A 10,461-nucleotide genomic window follows, 5' to 3' on the forward strand; every position below is an offset into this window, starting at 1 on the left:
TCTGGATCCGTACGTGTGGGGAATGCTATCCGAGAATGCGATCTCCCAGCACATTAGATCTTTGGGCCATGGTGAGTGATCATGGCGCAGAAGCGATTCCAGGGATCCAATCTAATTCATCACCACCTGAAATACACGGTCATCAATGCGGATGTTACAGTTGCATGCGGTCACTGCGTTCCTAAACGTTTTTAAGGAGAATAGTTAAACGGACGGTACGGTGAACGGTTCTATAACATTCCCCCGAAAACCATTTCCTATAGGAAATAGAGCTAGAGCTAGATTATATTATGTTTCAAGTTCAAAACCGAATTAGCGACAATTTTTCTTTTACTTCCGCTGCTTTTGCCTTGCGTTAAACACTATGTCGGAAGTGGGGCGCTGTATAGAGTACCAGGTGTACAATACAGCGCCCCACTTCCGACATTGTGTTTAACGCAAGGCAAAAGCAGTGGAAGTAAAAGAAAAAATGTCGCTAATTCGGTTTTGAACTGGAAACATAATAACATTTCACAGACGACGGCAAGGACACCCATTTATTTTTATACCACGGAAAAATTTCGGAGTACTGGTTTAAATTTAGTTTTATTTCTTAGGAAACAATAAAAAATACATTCGACTTTCAATAGTTTCAAGCTTGTCAGGTAATGGCGGGAATGGCACACCACACGTTCACCAATAATGGCTCCGGTCACATTTGGGTCGGGGTGAATTTCGGATTCCAGAACCAGGGCGGATGATCGTGCAACTGTGCTAATCGACACTCGCGGCAGTTTGAACGCAGCTTACTGCTTGCCACATCCACCGGCTGGCCGCAGTTCAGCGAAAATTTAAACTGTTTTGTGCAGGCGATGCAGCACCGCGGTTCAGCTTCCGCCGGCACCAAGAATGCTTTTATTGTGGGCTTCTTAAGCTCATTTTAGTCTGATTTGTCGGGAAGGTCTCTTCTATTTTACTTCTCGCTGAGGCGGTTGTCCCATCAAGTTGAGTATCAAGAGACGAGCGTTGTCCTCCTTCCGGCGTTCTTCCCGAATGGCCTTCATGAACAAATCTTTCTTTTTCGGTTGCGTTTCTTCGAACGTCGTGATGATTTCCTTCTGGAATGGTGGTTTCACCAATATGATGCTACTGTATCAGCGTCCTGCATCTCTTTGGCCAGAACCGGAGATGGTTCCAGACACATTAGTGGATTTTTTTTTCTGGACAGAGAGTGCTCTGATGCGAGGTCAGGCACTGCTGTTTTCAGTCGATTCAGATCCTTTTTGATCGATGTTAGTCCTCTTCGCCCGGGGTGTCTTTCATTTTAGATCTCGGCGGGACAAGCGGCGTCCATGCTCTTCCTTCTTGGCGTTCCTAACGAAACTGGGCCCGCTGAAGGCCGCTGCAGATGCACGATGCTGTGCACGATAAATTCTTCAAAGTACGTTTCATCGCCATCGTCCACAAAGGATTTGTTCATGCAGTCCTGGAACTTGAACTTCCCTTGTTTCACCCTGGTCCGGTTCATCAAGAATTTCATGAAACTGCTTGTCGGTGTCTTTCGGAGTGTAGAATTCATTATTTTAATGCCGCCGGGTGTCGTCATTTTCCTGATCCAAGCCTTTTTGCTTCGAAGTGGTCAACTTTTGGCGTAACGGATGCATGGCCACCTAGTTGCTTTTTTCCGGCGATGTCTCTAAATTACTCACGATTCGAATCCGCGACAGTATACTCTTCCTTTCCTTTTTATCCACTCCAGCTGGCCTTACCTCCATCTTGACCACCGAACAGCTCCAACCGTATCGGATCCCGTTTTAGTGGCGTCTTGGGAACATTCTCCTCCGAAGCATTCATTAGTGACAACGGTTTCCTTCGGGATGGGCCATGTGTCAGACCGAAAAACGAATCCTATATTCCGGCAGATTGTCAATTTTTGGCATGAACCGATCCAGATAACTCTGAATTGCTCCGGTTGGGTGGTGTTTTTTTATTTCTGGATCGACGTCTCCGACGCAGGCGAATGAAACTACTGCGCTTGTCGGCGTTTGTGAGGCGAGGGCGGTGGCTCTGTTTGCGCCTTCAGCAGATCGAACCGTTGGAACCGGTGTTGAGGTCGGTCATACAAGATTGCAAAATACCTGTTGGAGATCCACAAAACATGTTCAGATGAAAACGTTTGAAAACTGCAGAACCCAGACTTACACAAAACCGTTCGGATTACATTGTCGAAAAGTCGGAGAAACTTTTAATGCTTTTTTCGAAGGTCTTCGCATTTTTCGATCACGATTTCGTGATGATTCTTAAAAACCTTTTTTTTGCCACTTTGAGCCAGGTGCTCTACCGGAATGTCGCTACCAAAACAAAGCAAAATTGACATCCAGCTGATCGAGCAGCTGGGAAGCTGACGCAAAATTCACCTCACAGGAGAAACGTCAGAGGGGGGAGGACGGGATCAAACGCACTTTCACCAAAATAAAAACTAAAGGGGAAAGCGGTGTAAAATAGAGCTTCGCAGAGTTTTTGCTGTTTTTCAATAGTTAGAGGCTTCAAAACATATGGGTTCTTTGGAGAAGTTTGCTCTATAAATTAACAGAAAGCCGTAGAGCACATAAAAATTTTCGACGGGAATGGTCTATTACTGTGGGAATTTCTGAAGTAATTGCTGAAAGAGTTCCTGTATTAATTTCAGGAGAAATTCTTGTGGTTACCGGGGCCCGTGGCGCAATTGGTCACACGTTTGCTTCATAAGCAGATTATCATGGGTTCGTTCCCAGCCCCAGCACTTTCGTCAGTTGCTCTTTTCCACTGAGAGCAGCTGACACTGACCCCCTTCTGAGCCCGTGGCACGAATGCACCCGGATACTTGAACATCGGCGAACGGCAACCGATAATGGACCCCCAATTGGACTGGAAAAAGGAACAACCAACAGCCACACATCAACATCCTCGTGCTCATCATTCTACCATGATAGGGTAGAAAGTGAAAGCAGCGCAACGGCAACCAAGTTCGATATAGTAGAATTAGAATAGAATACATTTAGGCGCTGTACAAAGTGTGTAAGTACAGCTTCCAATTGGAATCGCTCACGCAGTGCCCTAGTGGACGACCAAAGAGCTAATTAGGTTAAGTGATTGAAGAATAAAAAAAAATTCTTGGGGTAATTCCTGGAGGTATTATAGGTGGCATTCATGGAGGAGTCCCTGCGTAAATGTCTGGATGAAATCCTTGAGGAATGCCTGGAGGAATACCTGGAATAATTCCGGTAAATTTCAGGAGGAATTCTTGAAATAATGCCCTTATAAACTTCGGCAGGATGATTTCCTGCAGAAATTGCCGTAGTAGTTTTTGAAGGAATTCCTGGTGGAATTCTGAAAGGTATTCCTGGAGGAGTCCCTAAATGAAATCCTGAAGGAATGCCTGGATGAATCCCTGGAAGAACTCCTGGAGGTGTTCGTTAAAAATTCCTGGAGGAATTCTTAGAGCAATCTCTGGAGAATTTCCTAGAGGAACTTCTAAAGGAATGCCTGATGGAACTCCTGGAGAAATTCCTGGAGTCATGCCCGTGAGAACACCTGGAGGAATCTCTACAGAAATTCCTGGAGGAATTCCACGAGGAATTTCATTTAAAGAATTTCTGGAGGAATCCTTGGAGAAATCCCTGGAGGAATTGCTGAAGGATTTTCATGAAGAACCACTGGACAATTTTCAGGAAGAATCCCTGGAGGAATCTTAATCTTGGAGAAATTCCTGGAGGAATCCCTGATGGAATCTCTAGAGGAATTCCTTGAGGTATCTCTAGAGGAATACCTGCAGGAATCTCTGGAAAAATTTCTAGAAGAATCTCTAGCGGAATTTTTAGAGGAACTCCTGGATGAATTCCTGAATCCTGGAATATCCTGAAGGAATTTCTGTAGGAATCCCAGGAAGAAATCCAAATATCAATTTCTGAAGGAATTCCAGGCATCTGGATTCCAGGGCCAAAATTGCATAATCCAGCCCTTTGTAGGTCTTTTTTTTTTGGAACGTTCAAAAATTACGTCCAACATTTGGGGGAGGGGGGTCTAGAAAAATGAGACAGTACGTGTATTGGGTATAGGAAAAGTGCGTGACAGAGGGAAGAGGGGGGTATAGAAATCCCGAAAAACGATGGACGTTATATTTGAATCTTCCCAGAGTGACCAGGTGGAGCTTCAGGACAGCTAATAGCAAGGCCTGGACCCTTTCCCAACTTTCCCCCTACTAGGACCAATACTCACGATGGACTAGACGATGTCGTCATCTTGAGCAAAGTGTGTAGTAATTATTATTGCAATTACTAATCGAAATTGCATGAAAACGATAAGAGATAGAAGTTTGATGTCAAAGAACGAATTGTAGAGTGGGAAAGGGGCCACAACTTTACCTAAGAAGAAATTTTAATTTATTACGCATTTTTCAAAGACAACTGACAAAAACAAAATAGAACACACTACTTTTGAGCTATTTGCTCTAGAAAACTTAGTTATTTAACTAAACCAATCGATTCAAAGATGCCATTTGATAGAAAACCCTATAATATTTCGAATAAGGGTAGAAAACAGTAATAAGTTTGACCATTTTAAAGTTATAGCCAGTTAAGGCAATGAGAGTAGAAAACATGGGAAGTTCAATAACTACGTAACGGTTGAGATTTGACCGTATGGTCATAGGCGCAGGGATGGGAACACTCACTTGGAAAGAGCTACACTCACTTGCTATTTTCTCATCTCAGAAGCATGCTATCAAAAAACAGTGTGGAGCACTTTTACCTTGTGGTTTTATCTCAAACTTTCCAGAATAAAGTAAGGGTCGCACACGCATACCAAAGCCGTGACAGAGCGTTGAAGGCAACTCTCCACGAGGTGAGTGTAATTTGCATTCACCTCGTGGAGACTCGTCTTCATAGCCCTCTCACGACTTTGGTATGAGTGTACGACCCTTGATGTGTTCGGCAAAGTTTTAGATAACACCACAAGGTAAAAGTGCTCCATACACTGTTTTTTGATAGCATGCTTCTGAACTGAGAAAATACCAAGTGAATGTAACTCTTTCCAAGTGAGTGTTCCCATCCCTGCATATGCGTAGAACAATTTTTTCACCATTTATGGTCCTCTATCACCCTTTAAAAGGTTTGCACTCAGGAACCTAACACCCTGTATGGCCCAAAGGTACTCCCAAAATTAATTATTTTTACTACAGCTCGAACAAATAAGAAAACCCATACTACTATACAAAACAACTGTTCAATACACCGAGAAAACAGCAATTTATTACATGCTTTGTGTTCAGCTGTTTTCTACTGGGCATTTTAAAACAACGATTCTACAACTGATAGTCAACGCAAGTTATATTTACCATATACCTACATACAGTGTCGGACAAAACAATAAGACCACCGGTCCTATTTCATACAAAATGCCCAAGTTTGACGATATGGTACTCGGTTTCTAGTAAACCGATTTGAATGAAATTTTGGCAGCTGATTTCGATTTACGGGAATTTTGATTTGTTATTAATTGATTGTGTTGTGTTCTGTTCACTACTTCCAAAGTTACAGATATACGGTGCGACAAAACTCTGACACCAAATTTTTATGATGAATATTTGTGGTCAATTAAATAAAAATGTACCCAAGTTTGAATGGCATCCTTAATTTTAGTACTTGTTTATCGATCATCTCGTATCAGATACTCTCATATATCCTTTGTTAATGGCGATCTGAAAGTGGTCTTATTATTTTGTCGTTTCGTATATCTGTAACTTTTGATGTAGTGAGCAGAACTCACTAAATTAAATACAAATCAAAATTCACGTAACTCCAGGGCTACTGTCAAAATTTCAGCCAAATCGGTTCACTAGAAACCGAGCATCACATCGTCAAACTTGGCCATTTTGTATGAAAAATGGCTGGTGGTCTTATTGTTTTGTCCGACACTGTACATCCACTTTTTTGATAATCGCTTTGTAAATGTTAGTATTTTGATCGAACCATCTTTCTTGATTTTTGTCCCAAAGTTACCCCGACTGGCGGTAGATCGTATATGCTAGTTTTGGGACGTGTATCGCTTTCCCGAATTTGAAGAATGTTTGCTCAATTCCTACAGTATTTATGTCAAAGAAACAAATAATCACAAGACATAAAACAATTAAGAAAATAATATGCCGTTCTAGAATATTCAACTTATTACGGATACATATTAGGGTGTTCCAGAACAAATTCCATCAAAAATGAACTTTCTAAGGGTCTGTGTCAATTGGCGAATTAAAATTAATTTTCACTTAAACTTGACAGTTCGATAATTATTTCCTTAGGAAAACTGTCAAGTTTAAGTGTTGAACTGTCAAATTTAAGTAAAAATTAATTTTAATTCGCCAATTGACACAGACCCTAAGTGTTTTTCGGATTACAAATGTGGTAATTCAATGTGGGGTCTCCAGTAGCCTAGTGGTTAAGGCTATGGATCACCAATCCGGAGACGGCGGGTTCGATTCCCGTTCCAGTCGAGAAAATTTTCTCGATTTCCCGAGCATAGTGTATCATTGTCCTTGCCTCACAATATACAAATTCATGCAATGGCAGGCAAAGCAGCCCTTCAATTAAAAACTGTGGAAATGCTCAAAGAACACTAAGTTGAAGTGAGGCAGACCAAGTTCCAATGGGGACGTAGAGCCACAAAGAAGAACAAGAAGAAATGTGCTAATTACATGAGTTTGCTTTAGTGGCATACGTTGTTTGGACAACTTGTAGCAAACAAGTATATCTTTAAATTTGTGCTAAAAGAATTAATGTTCGACAAGTTTTAGTGTAGTTATGATTTGGTGAAGTTCGAAAGTAGTCGAAAGCCCAAATTGATTTGATGCACCTCTTAAAATCAATGAATTTGGCTGAAATTTAAACCAGATACTTCTTTTTGGATGCGAATCAAAATATGGCGATGAAGTTGAGCATCAGAGAACATTTTAGAAAAAGTGAACAGGCTTAATCTTAAAAAAATTATTAAAAAATAATTTAACATACTCTAAGCTATATTTTTTTACAAAAATGTTTTTTCAAAATTTTGAGTTTGACACATTATGTGGAGGAAAAACGTAACGTCGCATCGAGAAATGACTTAGCCTTTCAGTAGCGGACAATTTCGCCACTCCTGTCGTAACCTCATTTACGTCTCCTCCGGTTCCAAAGGATTAAATCAAAGGATTTAATAATAAAGAGGATTTGAAAATATTTATCTTCTATATATATAAAAATGCAGTGGCATACGTGGGACCGCGCATAACTTGCGAATGGAAGGTCCGATTTTGATCGTCTTAGTTTTGTTCTGTTAGTTTTCACCCAAGGAAGGTTTATGAGGCAAAAAACATGGAAAATTTTAGATTTTTGAAAATCGATTTTCTATACATTTTGACCGGGGACTAGGGTCTTGGCTCGAAACTTTAAACCAAAAAACGCAGTAGGCAAGACAAAGTTTGCCGGGTACAGCTAGTATTTACATATAAACCTACAAACATTCAAAACTAATAAAATATCAATAAACCTGGCAACACTGTCCCGTCCGACATCACATCAACAGCAGCAAAATGAGAACGGGAAAATTTTCCTTTCTTCTTCCGCCCCAACCACAGAGCGCACAGAAACCGTAGAAAAAAAGGTTCGTCTCTGGGGCTGCCCGCTGCTTGCTTTGCTTACACGACGGCAAGACCCTCCGCACTTTACTTACACCAACACAAAACACCCGACGGACGATGCTGCCTGGCTGAGGCTGCTGGCTGACTAATGAGTATCCGACTGGCAAAGACCAGCAGATCGAAGGAAAAAAAACTATTCTTTCTTGCCTTCAAACGGGATCTTCTGGAACGGTCACTCTGGACTGCACTACCAAACGCAAATCCCTCGATTTTCTATCCACAAAACGACGGCGACAACGAACGGACAACCCTTCCGCGACGCAGCACTTTTTTTTCTTCGACTCAACTGCAGCAGTTTCCTGCTCGCGATCATCCAGGTGGCACCCTGAGCCACAAAGTTTTCACCACGGTTTACGCAAGATCTGGGCCGTTTTCCGCAATCCTAGCTAGCACTAACTGTCTGGCAGTGAAAATCGACGTCTTCGCGAAAATTACCACTCGGATTCGGAAAAAACGGATTTCAGTTCGCACTTCTGACGAGAAAACTCCGAGAAACGTCCGACCGATTCTGCGAGCAAACGAGGAAAACGAACGACCAAACTCCGCCGCGGACGAAAAAACTGCCTGCTGGCCTGGGTGGGACGTGAGCCAGAAAGAGACGCGTTTATAAGATGGCTGCGATGCTGAAAAAGGGACAAAGAAAATGTTCGGGGCTCTCTGTTGCTCTTGTGGAGTGTGCGGAAGAAAAACAGATGCAAAAGTTTTTACAAACACACACGCACACACGAAAATGTCAAATTTGACAAGTAAAGTTGTCACTCAAAATCGGGCCCCTGCAGCATAAATTTGAAATACCGAGGGGCACAAGCAAAGACAAACGCGCGCTAATCGACAAAATCTACCGTACCTAGATGTTCGTTAACTGCAAGCCGATGAGAGTTGAGCTGAGACGAGACTCGCGAAGAGGAAAAAAAGCAACGTCAAGTGTAGCCCAACTGAGCTGTCAGTTGTAGCCCGTTTGATTACGTTACCTAAAACGAGGGAAGTATAGGGCACTGCACGAAATTCTCTCCTTCTCTTTCACTCTTACAGAAATTCTATAAACAACAAGGCCAAGAAACGTCAAAATCCCATACAAAGTCAAAACAATGCAGTGCCCTATTGCTATCCGAGATAAATTCCGAAGCCAAAATTCACTCAGAGCAGCATTTTCTTCTCCTGTACTGTCAAAAATAAATTGAAAACAAAATATTCCAATCATAGAGCTTGCTGACGTTTATTCACCTCTCTCTTTCAAGCATGCAGGCGGGATAGGATTTGTTTTCATCGGGAAACCTTTCCTGATGGCAACAAATCCTATTCCGCCTGCATGTTTGAAAGAGAATGGTGAATAAACGTCAGCAAGCTCTATTGTGATTACAGTGACGATTCGTTCGTTGAGAGCTCGTTAGATGGGCTGTCTCGATGGTTGGATGTTCACTGGTTGGGGAAAAACCCAACTAAAAAGCACTGTCAATGTCAAAATAGATGTCAAAACGAGTTTGACGTCTGACCGCCGTCGCATAACAGCTCCTGTCTACAGAACGTTTGCGCAAGTATGTGAGTCTTCCGTGACGTATTTCTCGTCACTTGCCTGTGTCTAGAGCATTTTGATCAGTTGTCAGTTGCCCCAACGAACGAACACGATTCGCTAATCGGCGCGCAGTCGTGACCCAACCAGCGAATCCGGACTGTATTCGAAATCTCCTATCTAACACCTGAAACACAGCGTCCGTTCCGTCGAGGTTTGCGTTTTTTTTTTTGACAGTTTTCCCATGGGAAATGTGTCAAACTACTGTCACGCACAAAAGTATGCATTGTGTGGGGCACTTAAGAATATAAGTTAATTTTTTTAATCATATGTAGTAAACCTGCTTAAAACATAATGTGATCATGACGAATAAAAACTTAATTTTAAAAGATGATTAATTTACCTAAAAGGGATACACTGGGAAAAAAAATATTCATTCCTTCTATGTGTCCTGGACATGGATTTTTGCAATGGGGGTAAACAAATGTTTTCCATTAGTGCGACTCATACTTTTCAAGAGGCACCATACAGCAGCGACTCATACAATTTAGAGCACATACTATTCATGTGCTAAATTGCTTGCGTTATCGAGTATTGGTTGCATATACATTGGATGTGGTTTGGCACGGATATTTGCCATTAAGTATGAGGCAATTTTCCTGAGTGTAATACAATCGAAAAAATGGTTGAAATTTGACAAAATAAGGCCAGTAGTACACAGGGTCAAATATTTGACAAGGAAAGAACTCAAGAAACAACATCAGTTTGACACTAATGAAAATTCGATCGAGTCAAACACGATGTTTGAGCATTGGTTTCTTTTTGGACAAATATTTGACCCTGTGTACTAGCAGCTTAACGCTTGCATACTGTATCACCATTTTTTGCCATCATCATCCTCATTAAGAGTTTCAACCTCCATGAGTGGAGGGGAGATTACAATGAGGGAGGGGCGCATTGAAAGATTGATCACAGACAAACAGACGTAACACTTGCGAAATTTCCATCGACCACGCTTTTAACGATCATTTTAAATGTACATAGTTGTGGCTTTCACAACCAGAGGCGCGCGCATCGTTTTTCTATGTGTTTGACGTTTCACACTAGCGCCTTCTGTTGACGATATGGCACAACACAGTGATTCGTGCAACTTTTCCACCAGGTGATGGTAGTGTGAAGTGGGCGATGGATTTCCATGAAAATCGTTCAAGGTGTTACGTCTGTTTGTCTGTGGATTGATTGTAAAAAAAACATGATAGAGTCTTGT

General features: G+C 41.8%; 1 pseudogene; it reads right to left on the reverse strand.

Annotated features, from left to right (window-relative positions):
- Nucleotides 1-554: 554 nt before the first annotated feature.
- Nucleotides 555-7,710, reverse strand: LOC109418892 (uncharacterized; annotated as a pseudogene).
- Between the last annotated feature and the right edge of the window lie 2,751 nt (nucleotides 7,711-10,461).

Source organism: Aedes albopictus, chromosome 3 (assembly GCF_035046485.1).
Source record: "Aedes albopictus strain Foshan chromosome 3, AalbF5, whole genome shotgun sequence".
NCBI lineage: Eukaryota > Metazoa > Arthropoda > Insecta > Diptera > Culicidae > Aedes > Aedes albopictus.